Source organism: Lucilia cuprina, chromosome 6, assembly GCF_022045245.1.
Source record: "Lucilia cuprina isolate Lc7/37 chromosome 6, ASM2204524v1, whole genome shotgun sequence".
Classification (NCBI taxonomy): domain Eukaryota; kingdom Metazoa; phylum Arthropoda; class Insecta; order Diptera; family Calliphoridae; genus Lucilia; species Lucilia cuprina.
The window spans coordinates 32,144,445-32,162,174 of NC_060954.1; the positions used below are offsets into that span (position 1 = coordinate 32,144,445).

The window sequence follows — 17,730 nt, forward strand, 5'->3', positions numbered from 1 at the left end:
TAACAATTTTTCTGAGAATCACTCAATAATTGATAATTCATAAATTCAAAGTTTATTTATAAGGAAGCAATTTTTCGGCTATGATTTGATAGTGGCTATGTAAGATTCGGCATGGTCGAATATAACACTCTTACTTGTTATCATTGAAATGCTCAAAGAGACTGAAAATGTAAATAAATATTCAATATTTAATGTCACATTTTATCCTGCATTGTTTATTTTTTTAATTGTAACATCTCATTAAAAAACTAATTTAACAGGATTTAGTTTACCGTCCACTTAACCAATACATAACAAGATGCTCCATTTGGCCCTTAAAAACAATTAAAACGACATAAGTTGACACATTTCTTCCACTATAGTAGATAATAATAATTGCTCCCATTTAACTGCTTTTATAAAATATTATCCAAATTTTTAACATACTCACTAGTGTTGAGTATTATGTGGTCGGCCATGCCATTATTTAATTTTTTCACTACTTTCATGAAAATAATTTAAAATGAGATATTCGAGATCAAACTATTCACTAGCGAACGGATTAGAAGAATTTTTGATTTTATCAAAAATAATTAAAAATTGACCTGTTCCCATAAATCAAAGCAACAATATTAAATTTTCTTTAACTTCCTAGGCACATACTAAAAAATGAAAAGAAAAGAATCAGACCAAACAATGACATTCTACTTGTGTCTATGCAAACAATATTTATATGAATGTATACTGTTACTTACATTGTGTATAAAATACATATATACATATCTACACATATGTTCAATTCACAATCAAGTTGTATATTGTATCTACTAAAGTGTATTAACAGTGATTGTGAACAGATTTTTGTAGTAAGTCATAAGTTTATGTTCACAATAAAAAAACAATCAAAACAATGTCAAAATAAAAAACCAAATAATATTAAACTAATTAAAAGAGCAAAAAAAACCAAATTAATTTCTTTTTTAAATTTCTATTATTTTTATTATTCCACATTTTAAACTAATAAATAAAAAGTTTTTAATAAAATTTTATTTTTGTTTTTGTAAACAGCTGTTGGTTTATAATTTCTGTGTTACCACTTTATCGTTTTTTTATGCCAAAATCGATTGAATTTTTTATTTATATACTGAAATAAACAATTGACAACACTGAATTTTCTTACGACATTCGAAAAACATATGAAAAATTGTGTTAAGAGTTGTATAGAACTTTTGCATAGAAAATACCAACAACATTGTTATGACTATTGTAGCAGCTGCTGACATACAACGCATACAACACTACAACATCGATTGTGAATTGAACAATAGAAACACATGCATCGAAAAGTTTTTGAGTTATGTGCAAAAAATAGGAAATATTTGAGTTTTAATAAATAACTTTTAATTACTTACTTTTAGTACTTTTTTAAAATGAAAAGTAACTAATTGTTTATTTAGAATTAAAATGAATGTCGATGCTTCAGGCAAAAATAGAAAAGTAAATACATACATATCGTCAACGTTTCAAAATTTTACAGAAGAAACAAAAAACTAAATAAAATAAAAACTGTTTTTGTTACAAAAATTACTCTTTCTGACATATAATTGTTATATCCAAATGTCAATAAACATGTTTAAATAACAATGTACACCCTTTTGCATTCAAAAGACGATATATCTTTCATACCTTTGGTTTTTTTTTATAAAAAATGTAATTATCATGCCAAAAATATTTCATATCGTTGAAAAACTTGGTAATGACTTGCAAATGCATTTTTTGTGATGCGTTGTATGGACTCATGGAAAATATATTTACGCGTTTTAAACCAATTTAAGAATTTTGGCATCGATTTGTTATAGCATATTTGACCCATAAGAGCATAATTTAGCATGATTTGACTTTCATAGAATATTTAAGACATATTTTCGATTTTTTACAGCATATTTTACTTTTTTAGTGCATATTTTGATGCTTTTAGCTCTAGTTTTTCATATCTGCATATATAAAATACCTTTTTTTTAAATTGAATCCTAATTTTTTTATTTAAAAATAATAATTTTATATTTTTTTAACGAAAATTTTACACTTTCGTTTGTAAAACTTGAACTGCAAAAAATACAGTAGTTTCATAAAACCGATTACTTTGGATTTCATTAGACCAACCAAATCTTAATATTAACCAAATATTAATAATAAGCTTGGAATATAAGTCAAAGAAAAATATCAAACTTTGTCGTTTAAAATTGTTTTTTGAGACATCAAATGACTTTATGTTATTTATTGGTTGTTTGGACGTAAAACAGAATTCTATTAAAGTATTTCTTTAAACTATGAGATGAATCAATTATCAGAATCTTACATTTTCAGTCTTGTTAAGCTTTTCAATGTTACAAAATAAAAAGAAAATTTATTTTTAGAGCATATTTTTAACGTTTTAAAAGCGTACATATTAATAGATATTCAGATCTTAGGTTTTTGACAACAAATTTACAGGTTTTTAAGGGCTGCTTTATATACTATAATACCACTTTAATGGAACCACGACCCCGAGAATGACAAATATAAAGACTAAAAAACAAATTTAAATTATATATATTAAATTTCTGAAAGAGGAAAACTTGATAGCAATTCTAATAAAATATAAAATAAACGATAATATTCTTCAGAATTATATCGTTTTGGTAATGCTTTTAAGTGAATTGTGGACGTGAGAGAGATGTAAGAACAAAATTTTATTAATTTACCTTTTTATATGGATACACAGATGGACAGACTCAGAATAAAAATACCTTCCGCACTTTTATGCTTTTAAAAGTTAAATAAAACTATGTAAAATTGTATTTCATAGAACCTAGTATTTTGTTATTAAATCGATATTTGTTAATATTTACTAAAAAAATCTAAATATGTAAATACCAAATTTATTGTGAAAAATATTTCAGAAAACAAAACAATTTGTTTTAGAAAAATTAAAAAAATATGCAAAATATGCAATTTAAAGGAAAATATGCAATTCATGCATTTATAACAAAATATGCAACAACAAATTGATGCCATTTTGTAGCAGATTCTTTGATTCGAAAAGAAAACTAATTAAAAGTTATTTTAGTTGCTGAATACAAACATAGAAATCATTGCCCTGGTCATTAGAAACTGTATATGTTTTTACACAAGATTTACATTCACTGATTTATCTATTTATATGTAAGTGATTATGAAATCATTTTGCACTTGATTCAAGCCAAACTTACTATTGCAACTGATATTGATTGATTCAAGCCAGATGGCTTGATTCTTTTTTGAGTGTAAAGTACATATATTTATTGGATAAGAAACATACTAAATTATGTTTCATCATATGATTTATTTTTAAATTATTTAAAAAATTGTAGTAAAATTTTATAAAACTTTTAAATCCGATTTCGCAAAACTATGTTTTTTTTTGGATTATGTATTAAGTCAGCGATATGTAGTTTTATATATAACAAATCGATTAAAGCCATTCTAAAAATATCTACATATCGGTTATAACAAAGAAAAAAATATATAATTTATGACGATGCATTAGTTGAAGTTTAATTTCTTTAAAAACCTACAATGCTATAATTTTGTCCTCGAATAAATTTGAATTAAATAAACAAATAAATGTAATAAATGGTATTTAATGCAATACAAATCCAGTCAGAGGCATTTATTTATGTATGTATTATATACTTGTATGCATATGGGAAATTCTCTTCTTATTTTAGATTTTAAGAAATCAAATTTATGCAATTAATATTTCTTTCGATATATATGTTAAAAGTTAAGCGATGAAGAATTTTTATTCATTAGACTTGAAAGAATACATTCATACAATTTTGTGGTCAAAGTAGTTCTATTTTGAAGAAATAAACGCTTAAAGTTAAAATTTCTCATAAAACAGCATGAAAACAATCAGTTTTTTACAACTTCTGGATATTAAGAAGACGAAAATTGAGAAAGTCAATTCTGTTAATGTTGGTTGTATACACTTGTTGAATTTTACATGAAGCACTCTTATTAACATTAATAAAATTATGTATGTTTAGGTTGCTATTAATGAGGTCTCTAGCAAGAACCATAAGCCGTTCAAAAAAAAAACAACAATTTTGAACTTAATGCAATTTTAAAAATGCATTAAAATATGTATAAGCATTAAAAACTATAAAAAACCGATTTTTTCCAAAAATATTTAAAATATTTGAGTAAATTTAATTTGTATTTTAGGTCCTTCGTTGTGAGTTATATCCATGCTTATATTTTCAATTTTCAGGTAAAAACGTAACTTTTGGATTCTTTTCAACTTCTTACTTTAAACTTTGGCGGCTTCTGCTAAAAATTATTCACGAAAATATAATTCTTCTTCTAAGATTTTAAACAATGCTTCATCATTTTTGAACCCAAAAATATAAATTAAAAAGTGAATTTCCCATATACAGAAACATTTCAATGCCACATTTAGAACAGAGGACAATTATTTATGACTTTCAGCTTATTTTGACACAAATAGAATTATTTGTAGTGCACATAATATCATGGCAGTCATATTGTTATTTTTGCTGTTTAATGAGAAAATAACAACAACAAAAAACAAGTACGAATGTCGGTCATAGCCGACCGTATGATACCTTACACCAGTCAGTATGTATTTGATTTGCTTTTAATAGTATTCCGAAAAATTTTTACTTATTTTGGACAAAAAAAGAGATTTTTACAAGAGGGCTCATAGGGAAGGGTGAAATATAGGCTTATCCTTATAAATACTGGGAGAGGAATTCACGGCTACTTCAAAACAAACTATAATGTACTAAGTTGTTTTAAATGAACTTAAGTACATTATAGCTACTTAAAACTTTCTTTGGATTTTCTTAAGCACTTGATAGACTTTTTATTCGTTTTTGAATTTCCTGAAGTTAGATTATGCACATTATAGTTTGGCCTTAAGTTTTGCCGACTTTTGCTGACATAATATAATTTTTAACTTAATTATGAGCCCAAAGGCTCTATTTGGGGTGTATGGGAGATAGACGAAATAATGGACCGATTTTAACCATTTTCAATAACTTCGTCCTTGGGCCGATTGGTATTTTTTAAGGTGGGTATAGAACGAATAATTTTGTATGTTACAAACATCAGCACAAACCCAACATATCCTCCCCACTAAAGTGGTGTGGGGTATATATAGTAAAACAAACACAACAACCTAAAGTGAAAAAATTTCTTACAACATATTTGTATACCTTCCATCAATAAGATGGAATTCTGTTTGTGACACATCAAAAGGTTAACCTTAGACCCATTAAGGTAATACAATTTTATTTTCATTGGAGTGTCCCGTGTACCAATTTTTGTTATCGCTTTAACGAATATGTATGAATTAAGAATTAATTTGGATTTGAATTTTTCCGCTTGGAAGAATCCATATGAAAGCGGACAGCAGTGGTATTTACCATATACAATTTAAATGAAATTTAAAACTCATAACAACATATCTTTCTTATATCATCAAAAATCCGTTCCAATAAAATATATCGGGATTTGAAAATATTAAAATATGTTGAAAATTGCAAAAAAGGACATATGTATACTTTTATAATTGTTACGGTTATAAATAAACCAGTTTATTAGCAATCTTCATACATACGTTTGATCACTCTCTTCATCATTGAGATGTAAATTTTAAGTAAATTTTGTTTAAGTATATATTAGATTAACTTAGTTTGTATTGTGCTAATATAACAAACATAGTTAAAACGTATGTTTTTGGTTTTGTTAGTGCCATTTTAAAATTAATTGCTTTTGCTTTAATACAATAAATTGTCCATTTCATACATCGAATGTCTCTATATATAAATTTGTATAAAGTTTGTTTACACATTCAATATGTATATATAATTTTACAGGCAAACACAAAGTGTCTGGTTTTGTTCGGTTTATATCCTTATGTATGTATGTGTGTACATACATACATATCAACGTATGTATGAATATGTTTGTGCATATTTTCTATTTTGACTTTGGCATTGGTAATTAATTACAATGCTAATCAACTACGAAAGCCACTTAGCAACGTAATCCACTTTTAGTTATAAACAGCAACAACAAAATTTTCAAAGTGTTTCATTTAAAGCATAATTAAGTTTCAAACATTTATTAGGATTTGCTGCTGCTACTATGTGTTTGACTCAATAGTCTAAAGTGTTGGAAAATGAATGTGTAAAGGAAATTTAAAAAAGAAAAGTAAATAGACCGGAAACTGACAATTGGTCAAGGAGAAGGAGCACAAAAAAAGTAAAACGACATAAAAATCTCAAGCATTTTACTTACTGACATGCGTAAGATGGAAATTTATAAAGGTCTATTAATCGAAAGTATACACACAATCATTTAAACAACACTCACATACACACGCACACACTTTCCTATACAGAGATTTACATATTTTATTTGTGGAACAACTGTAAAATGTTATATTAAATAAAAGGGAATGTCCCGCATCTAAACAGGATTACATAAAACACGTACATTTATTAAATTTCGAAGAATGATTTTTCATTTAAAGGACTATGTATTTGCAAAACAAAAATTGAATCGAGTGATTTTTAAAATTGAGTATACTGATTATTTTAAAGCTCGGTTAAATTGACAAGATTATTCATAAAACTTTCGGTAGGATGTTTTTAATTAAGCATTAAATTGAAGATTTAATTTAATGAACATTAAGTAGCAACTGTAAATTCAAATAAGAGGCAAATATTTAGCTCCAAAATTTGTATTAGATATATAACTGAAATTAAAATAATAATAAAATATGTTTATATTACGAGTTTATAAATGAAATTTTGCATAAATTATCATGAATAATATCGATGTTTTTTTTATAAAACTTTACTGCAATGAAATTTGTATGGATTTCGATATCAACAATTATAATTCGAACCTATAGATAATAGTATATTTATATTTCTCTGATTGCACCGATATGCTACTAGTCAGTTTGGGGATTGGATTCATATGACAATTCGTTCCAACTTGAATATGACATTCTATCTAAAACACTGATCCCGAAGTATTCTTTGCTTATAGATTACAAATGAGTCCAGTATAGATTAATAATGTATTCTATCACCGCCATATATCTTGTATACCCACCAAGAACTACCAAAGAAACGAAAAATAAATACAACTAACTCTGTGGAGAGAGTCTATACTATAGATTATATATATATATATTCCAAATTTTTAACAAAGAAATACTTATCAGCTAGTTTTAGCTTTATAGGGTATACAACTCCTGATTTCCTCCTTAACCATACCAACAAATTTTAAAAACATAAAACCCTAATTGACATAAATTATGGAAAACTCTAACAATACAGGGTTTCCCTGGAAACAGCATTTTTAGTCTATAGTATGAAAATTATATAACATATTTTTAGACTTTTTCTGATTGTTCACCCAATATTAGAATGGCAACAATTTCATTGAAGCATTCCATTTACGTTGGGGCACGTACAAACAGCATTCGGTGGCAACTGGGGAACATAAATAGTGTCACTGGCCATTAAGGCTTGAAATTTATTGACAAGTTAAAAGCACAAACACTTGTTTAATGATTCTATAGTGTTGTGCTTATGTATGTATTCATGTCTATTAATACCTATTCTAGTGTGTGTAGTATTTAGTTTTAGCATTTTAGATGTAACACAATATAAACATATAACGTACAATTATGTTTCGCTTTTTATTATGTTTTCATTACAAAGTGATTTCGTATTTGCTAAAATTTCTAGCACAGTTTAAAATATTATAATCAATAGATATTGAATTTCAGATATTAGCACTAAGGCTATTTCTTTATGTTTGCGGTATTTAAGTAAAATTTATTGTTTGGCATTATACACATATTGCATGTTTAATTTGGTTTATTTTTTTTAAATTTTTTACGTGAGTATACAAATATTTGTTTCTAGAAAAATAACACTGAACAACTTCAGTATTAAATATAAGGTAGTATATTTTGAAGATCTAACAGTTTTTCATTTAATTAACATAATTTTAACCTCTGAAGTTATTTATGAAATTGATTTACTTTGTATATGAAAGTAACTGACTTGAATTCTACATCAATATAAAATGTATGTATATATAATCGATTTTACGGAATTTACCCTGAAGAAAATTTAGAAAAAAAATATCCAAAGAATTTGATATAACATACATAAATTAATAAGAAATATCCTTTGTTAAATAAATGATATATTATGCTATAATTTTTAACCCAAATGTCCAACCAATATAAATGTCTGCATAATGTTAAGTACATACAACATGTCTGATACTAAGTATACCGGTGCTTTAGATAATGCTCTCAAAGCCTTAAAACAACATCAACAAAAAACACATAAACACTACATACATACCCAAAACATACCACTTACAAATACACCTACTAAGATATCACATGCATCCTACATCCTCATTATCCTTTCTGTTGTAAGAAACATTAAGCAAAAAAAATTGAACTTGCTTGTACCATGGAAAATAAATTGTATTCTAAACCTTGGAAGAAGAAAGGTTTAGTCTTAAAACTGTTTTTTATAAAGAAAAGTAGAGAACGCAGAGCACTCTAGAATTATGTATGTCTGTGTATACATACATGTGTAAATATAATATTACGTGTGTGTAGTAGTACTCTTATTTCCCTTAAAATGCTCGTAACTTGCTCGGTAATGGCAATGTTTGTAACACTTTTCACACTAAATTAGTACGCTGTCAAATGTAGTTGCTTTCATCTTTGTATATTATTACCATCACCATCATCACTACCAACACCACCATCCTTGCCGTCAACAATAACCGGTAGAATATTAAAAGCATGTCGTCTCCCATCCTGTCCTTTGTCAATGTGTCGTTCATTCATTTTCATATTTTTCTTCTATTTTTCATCGTGTTTCCTCAACGCCATTGTTAGTTTTTTACACAAGAAATATACGTTTTGCTTTTAGAATAAAAACACAAAAAGTGTAAGTGTGAAAGTATTAAACACAACCCAATTGGTACATCTTTTTTTAGATTTTATATTGACTCAATAATTACCAACACTCCGAAAATGGTATAAAATATTATTTCTAATTGAACGTGTCTTGTTTTTCAAAATTTTACATATTACATATTTTACATTTCACAGTGGTAATAAATAAAAATACTTTTACTTTTCTTTCTGTAAAATTCATAGAAACTATTTTTTTTTGCCTTGTCGTAGATAGTTCTATATTACATTCGGGTTTGTACAAATTAGTTTAACGTCTTTAATTATTAAAAATTGATAGATTCCATACCAACTTTATAAATACTTATTTAATATTCATATGAAAAGTCTTTCGAAAACCATTGCAAAGAGTTCTAATTCTGAGAATTTTGAAACTTTTTTATTTTTAAATTATAAAGGTACCTAAAAATTAAATAAATTTGTTTTCTCCACAAACATTGTTATTTTTAGCTCTCGTACCTTTTATGCATTTGAGAATCGTTTGTCACTGGTCATTTGTTTGGTGATTGTTAGACAAAGATTAATGATTGTTTTAAGCAGTTTCCTTTATAAGTAAGAACGTGTTTCTTTTCAAATAGTTGAACGAATTACAAGAACATATACTTCTTTAATAAAAATTAAAATTCCATAGTGTAAACGCCTAGTTTCAAATAAATCAATGACACTTGTACATTGTTTGGTATTTAGGTATATAAAAACTGTTATATTGTTTGTTAAATAAATATCTGTAAATATGTTGCAACATATACATATATATATATATATATATATATATATTATATATATATATATAATATATATATATATATATATATATATATATATATATTATATATATATATATATATATATATTTTTTTTTTTTTTTTTTCCTTCCTTTTTGTATGGCTCAGTGCGAATCTAAATAAACACGAATGAATCAATAAATCTTGTACAAATGCACTTTAAACATAAAACAATTCAGCATGATGCACATAAAAATATCGAACAGATACAAGCGAATTTACTAATGTAATTACAATTGAAATTGAAGTGAAAATTAAAATCACTGGCAGTGATTGATGGCTTTTGTTCAATGTTCTACACGAATATTAGCGAAAAAATCAGTCTAATCGATTTTAGGAATATGTATGTATATATTGTAAGAATTATTTGAAACAAAATCTGTAAAACTTTAAATTTATAGAAAAATTTTACTTGTTTTACTATTTCGTACGATTTATACTGTACAATTTTACTTGCGCAAGCTTCAGCTCCGGCCGCAATTTTAAAGAGATTTTAATGAAAATTATTGAAATCAGTCTATTATGTATCTATGTAATATATAGATTTTTTTATAAAATTAATTTGTTTTTTGAATGGTAAGTATAATTTGAGAAAAATTAAATATCTTTGATTATTTTAAAATGGGTCTTCAAAATTCCGTAATTTTGAGCTGATTAAGGAAAAATTAATTTCAAAACTTTTGAAGGGTATTTTTGTTATACAAAACAATTTTTAATGGGTTAGGGAAGCATATTATTTTCGTTTTAATGGAAATAGAGATCAAAATTTTTTATTTTTACAGACAAATTTACAAATGAAAAAAATAACATTTGGCTTGGTCCATTTAAGAATTTTTTAGATTATTTTGAAATTTATATACCCCTATTAATGCACTAAAAGTCGTGTTGCCTATCAGGAATATTCAAAAAAATTATAATTATTTTTCAGTGATAAGCTCTAAATTACGGAATTTTTGAGACCCATTTCGAAAATATTGCAGAAATTTTTTTACCATATTGTATTGTTATCAATATTTTCAATCGTTGGTAGGGAACTCAGGGCCTATTCAAAAAACTTGTTATTTTTTTCTTGTATTGAATACATAGGTAAATTCCGTTCGTTTGAGAGGTATTCTTAAAAAAATTGCTCCACGAGACATCCTAATATATATAAAAATAAAAATGTTTACAAATAAAAATTTGTATCATTTTATATATTCTGCAAAATTGGCATTCTTGTTGATGTATCGTTGCAAAAATAATTTAACAAACACAGGCTAAAAGGAGTACAAAAAGAAAAACAAAAACAACAATAGCCAAATATATGAAAGACTTCCGTTTATGGTTAAATAATTCGAAATTTTCTTTATGACTTCATTGAAGTGTAAAATAATTTATGAAAAAATCGTTAAACAAAATTTTACGTCTTTGGTAATACGCTTAACCGAATAGTAATAACATGTGACATAATTTGCATAAAAGCTTTCAAACATTTAACCAAACAAAATTTTATCCTTTAATTTGCAACACAAATTCTTTTGTATGCATGTACACTTTGAAAATAATAATGATAGCGATTTTTTATAGAAATATGAAATTTTTATTTAATTTATGTAATATCAATCAACATTTTATTTTATGCAATTAAATGGAGTAAAAATAAACCAGATTCTTAAAATAGCACCAGATTATAATGTTTTGTTCCAAAACCAACCCTATATGATGTCATAATGAGCGATATCTCGAATACTATTAGAAGCTTTTAAATATTTTTATTCATTTGTGTTCAGCATGTCCACATTAGTAAGAAAACTTGTTTTGTAACAGAAAATTATTCAAAGGGCAATTTTTGAAATAGATAGAAAGTTTGGCATTCTTATTTTTAAGAATGGAAAAATTTCAAAGTGTTATAAAATTGCAAAAAAATATGTATTTGACTTTAAAATTTATATCACTGGTGGGGGATTGTTTGCTGGATATTTTGCAATAAAAATCTCATTTTAATGCAAATCGATATATAGGTTATTACAACAGTAATTTAAATAGTCGATTTAGATTAATATGATGAAATTTTATTATAGTGTTCAAAATATTGTTGAATTCTTTGAAAAGCATTCGAATGATTCACAAACATATTTTTTTCTCTGCATGTAGGTGTAAGTAGGGCTTTTTTGTTTGTAATATTTATATGAATGAAGAGATTCTTCTTAGCTTAAGTTTTATCTCAACTTGTGTAAATATTTTTGTTTATCCTTACACACGTGTGCTCATAGTACATCACTTGACACCATTTGTCCCTGGTTAAGGAATGAAAGAAAAACACAAGAAATTGAAAGTGTGCGTGCAGCTCCTAAAAATACCAAAGGAGCATTAAAAACCTACCCACACATTGCACAGATACTTCCAACAAATTTTAAATACATTCATACATATGTATGTAATATGAAAAAGATTTCAAGAATTAATGTTCTTACTTGGAGTGTCATTAGTTGCTTTGACAAATTCTAATTTTAACCAGTCAAATATAAACTAACTGCTTAGTGTGATTATGAATGTTAGTTTTCCGCATAAATTTGAAAACAAAACTTTCCTTATTGCACTTGCTTGTGACGTTTTAACCATAAATAAAATTTACAACAACAAACCATTTAATTTAAAGGAGTCTTTGTTCTTGTTTTAAAAATCCCACATAGAAAAAAAAAAATAAATGAAAAAGTTAATTTTCATACCGAGACCACTTTTTGGCGTTTGTACAATTTAAAAAAATCTTATACCCCAATGTTTTAAACATTCAAACATTTTGCACTTTTTGTGTGAATACGAATAATGTTTAGTTCATACATTTGTATCTGTTCAGTTAGAATATATCCTGATCAACAGTTATGTGAAAAACACATATGTACATATCTTTCTTATAATGATTTTACTTTTCGACATCAGCGTCAACATTAAAAGTATGTAAATTTGACTTAAATGGTAATAAATACGTTTTTACCCCTCTAAAAAGCCAACAACAAAGCAGAAAATAAAAAAACTCTAGAAATTTGTTTGGGGAATAAATATACAAGAGTTAGAACTTTTACGTCCGCGTGCCTTTATGTGGTTGTATATACTTAGGTATAGATTTTAATATAAACATCATAACTTTTTTTCCAACAACTTTATTTGTTTATAAATTCTACCAACTCGTATTTATGCAAGATTTTTTCTTTTCATGTAGACATCAAATAAATTCATACGAATACATTAGGGTACATTTTGTAACTATTTTATTAGAAGATATTAAAATAAATTTAGTTAGTTGGTTAGTTAGTTATTTTTTATTTTATTTTGATTTTGTAATAAAAGAAATAATTTTGAAAATATTAATGACAATTTCAGAAATACAAATTTGTTAAATTATTATTTATATTATTCTGAAATACTCTTGAAATGATGATTGATAAACCTGACATCTACTCATTGATATATACGATTTTTTAACATAATGGATGTAATAAAATTTATGCTTCTAATTTTTTCATGGTACCATATATAATATATATATATAAAGTTATTTGTTCCACCCTAATGCATATATCATATGCATAAATATGATGTGTATTTACCATGTGTGTGAGGTTTGTAAATACATTTATTTCATGAGAGTTGAATTTACATAAATGCTAAACAAAAAACTTAAATTGATTTTTTTTTTTTTTGTAAAAAATGAAAATCATAATTTTATCCGAATTTGTTTTTATGAAGTTATATTTTAAAAGCTAAAGTTAAGAACTTTAAAATTGTGACATACGGTGTGATGTGGGGATTTTTTACTTGTTGAGGAAAGAATATTTAGGAACTTAACTAATATTTATGAATTTTTAACTTAAAGATTGTTAAAGTCAAAGAGCGATATATATTTTTTTTTGATCTTATGCACCGGTTGTTATAACGAAAATCGATCCTAAATATATTTCTTTAAATTTGATCTTTTTAAATTTTATGTAGTTTATGTGTGTATGTATGTTTATTTCATTTAATTAGATTTTAAAATCTAATTAAACATAAATTTCAAAGATTTTACAAGACAAATAGAGCGTAAATACTCATAAATAAAATTATTTTCAATTGAGTTTAAATGAAGCAAATGATTTTTACCTGATGCTTTTATGATGTGGATTCTGTAAAGAAATAAAAATAAAGAAAAATATTAACACAAACTTATAACAAAATGTTGTATTCATAATTGTATATTTATGTCTACGTATTTATAATTTGAATTTAATGAATAAAATTAAGCATTCATCCGTACGCACGTATACGCATTTCACACTTTGGTGTAAAGTTTTCTTTCTTTTTTTTTGATTTGAAATGTAAAGGTGCGTAGACGATTAAAACTTTTTGTTAACATTATTTTGAAGGAACCCTTCTGGAACCCTAATTGTCACTAGACATCAAAATAACTTTATTTTGTTATAATAAATATATTTAAAGAGAACATTTGCCGTTGGTTTTTTTGTGAAAACTGTGCTTTTTGAAATTACAAATTTGCTTAGAATGTTGATTTTTTTGGTTTCTAGAGGCATCGTTTCCAAACCACAAAGTGTACACGTGTTTGGAGTGAAATGTTAATACATTTAAGATTTTTTTTATTTATATATACATACGTATACATATATACATACTCATATACACCTACATACATACATAAGTATGTATATTGCATGTATATTCGGCTGCTGTTAGGAATGTCGATTAAAAAATTCCAAACATGGAATTTTTTTAAAGAACCTAATCTCCCCACCCTGTGTAAGCAAGAAGTGTGAACAAATGGAACACAGAGAGTTTCATATTAAGATAAAATTCATACATGTACATATGTATATATTTAATTTGGAAAATTTAATAATAAAAATTTAAAAATATATATGTATATCGTTCCTTTACTACAAGACCGGCATAATCCAAAAAAAGTCATTACGAGAATATACGACAATATACGATTTTTTATATAAGAGATTTTCAACAATAAATCAGATTCAGATAGTAGAGCGTAATATGATTCTGTTGAGGGTACTTTTTTTATATATATAATTTTCAAAAATATATGTGTTTTAGTTTTTACATTAACAAAAAAAAATTATATCTGACGAATTTGGGATTATACCAGTCTTGTGGTAAATGAGCGACTTATACACTATCTAAATCTGGTTACATTTTACAAAGCCAATGATTTGTTTAAAAGTTAAAGAAAATATTTGACTCCAATACAAAAAGAAAGTGATGCTGGTAGTATATAGAAATTATAAAAAACTAATAGTTAAACTATTTATAGCGTATTCAAATAATTTTTATTTAAAAATATTAAAAATTTAATATGGAAAACTGTAAATAAATTTTATTTACAATAAAAACAAATTATATGAAAAATATACAAACAAATTCATATTATAAATAGTTTATAGTGAAAATATAATATAATTCAGCAAAGTTTTTATGATATGTACATATAAAATTTTTTCTTCTTCAAATATTTTTTAAATAAGTCATAAAGTTTTGCAAAAAGATGCGAAATAAAGGGAAGTAAAATGAATGATAAAAAAATCTAAAAAACAAACTTTACTCTTGCAGTTTTGCTTTAAAGCTTTTTCATGTTGGCGTGACAGTTGTGGCGGATGTTGAGTGTAACGGAAGTGTGCGAAATTTACGCTGATGTGATCGCATAAATACAAACATATTTTATATGTATTTATAAGTGTACATATATTAACAATTACCCAATCACACTCACATATACTCAACATGTGTAATACATATTATGTATGTTATACAACAGATATTATGACTCTTTTATTAGTTAAAATGGTATCACTAAATCTATTTCATGACCATGTTCGGATTAGGAGGATGTCTTTCTTGTCATTAAAAAATTTATGATCACTATTAATGTGTACATGTTTGTGATTTGAGTTAAATTTAAGTAACATTTCTCAAAGTAAATGTTTATATGAAGGCAATATTTTACAAATGTTTAGCAAACATTCAAAATGTGTATGTGTGTGTGTGTTTAGTTTCTTTCATGCGAAAACATCGGATGTAGATTCTTTTGTTGGCTATATAGTTTATTTCCCTTATGATTCTAACATCCGGAGGCGAATAAACAAAATATTAATAAAAAGAAAAAGAAATGAAAAACAACTACAACAGTTTGACCTCAATTAAAATATTTCTCTTTTTTATGTTTTCTAACATTACAAATACCTAACAACAACAAACAACATGACGCCAATTTAAAAACAAGGACATCCTAATGTTTTTTAATTGTCACTATCTTAAGGCATTTAACCCTTTTGTTTATACAACGTTCGTTTACTATGTACACTGTCTCCCTCGCCCACTCATACATACATAACTAAACTTGTGTTAATGTGTATGAGTAGAAAAGTGACAACTTTGTAAACATTAAAATCCCTGCGTATTCACGTATTATGTTCTCTCGTATTGTTCGATGAACAATGAACAGATACTTTTACTTTTAACTGACACTTTATGAAAAACATAAGCGTAGTCTTAAGCGGGCAACCAGACGTTACTTTTTATACACCACTATAGTGGGGAGAGTATCGAGCGTTTGTACTGATGTTTGTAACCCTCAATTAGTAAAGTCGGCTTAAAATAATTTTCTGGGACGATTAAGACATATGCATCCATTGCTGTCCAAGTAAAATTTAGCAAGTATCTGTTGAAAACGATAAAAGGCAATCGAATATTTCAATTGCACTTTTTTATAAAAAAATCAATTTTAATATAATTTTATTTAAATAATATTTATTAGTAAAATTTTTTTATAAAAAATCTATTTTAATATCAGTTGGGAAAGTAAGGTACTATAAGACCAATTATAAATAGGCGAACGAAACTTTTTCTTGGAAACAGATAATTTATTGGGTATGTATTGTACATTTATAAAGTGTATCTAAACTAATTTTATTATGTGCAATATTTTAAGATTGAAATAATATTTGAAAACTTTAAGAATAGTATAAAAGTAAATTGTGTTAAAAACTATGCTAAACCCTTTAAAAGTATCTCCTTGTTATCTTAGCTACGTCCATACAATACAAAACAAATATTTATATTCCCATTGCACAGTGAACAATTGCGTTGAGTAATAAATAATTTAACGACTGAATAAGTTAAATTTGATTTGCAAACATTTTTAAATACAATAAAAATTGGACTTTTGACAAGCCCTTTAACTATTCTAATTAATAATTAAAATAATTTATAAAAATGTGCTTTTAGGATTAAGTTGTTATCCTTACATTGTTTTTTTGTAATTTTTAACAGATATTGACCACCGTGCATGTGCTGGGCTGACTATTTGCTAAAGTGAGTATGAATGTTTTAGGACTAAATCGTATTATTATTGTAACCGTTTTTAAAAATAATTTTACATACATAATGAACAAATAAAATGAAAAGGAATTTAAGATTCCTTACGTTATTACAATATTTTTAATAGTTTCAGCTTTTAATTGTATCCCCAATTTATTTGTTTAAACAAGAAATATAAAATAATAGTTATGGCTCTCAGAGGCATTTAGTTATATGTATGTATATTACGTTTGCTTTAATAATTGGGTGTTTAATGAATAATTCAATGTGCTACTAATGAAATGACAGACCTAATCTACTCTCCTTTGAGGTGGTAGAGGCTAACAAATGTTTCTAAAATGAAGCTAAAGATGGAAATGAGAAAGACAGCCACAGTAATAACCAGCAAGGCGACGACGACATTTTGACAGCTTGTTATGACAACAAACATGGCTTTTAAAACTGTCATGGCAATAAAAAACAAAGAAAATATGATATTCCTACAAAATATAAGAAAAAGTCCTCTTGGTAAAGATACATACAAGCCTGTATATG

The 17,730-nt window shown here is 25.9% G+C and overlaps 1 protein-coding gene across 8 annotated transcripts in view; it reads right to left on the bottom strand.

Moving 5' to 3' along the window:
• The window catches only part of LOC111684743 (zwei Ig domain protein zig-8), a 266,057-nt gene that overhangs the window by 118,487 nt on the left and 129,840 nt on the right, over positions 1–17,730 (bottom strand). For 6 of the 8 annotated variants that reach the window (XM_046955749.1, XM_046955748.1, XM_046955747.1 and 3 more), the window contains one exon: positions 13,957–13,979. The exons of the other annotated variants lie outside the window; for them this stretch is intronic. The gene's annotated coding sequence lies outside the window, so the exon portion shown is untranslated. The remainder of the gene's footprint in view (positions 1–13,956; positions 13,980–17,730) is intronic. 8 annotated transcript variants of the gene reach the window in all.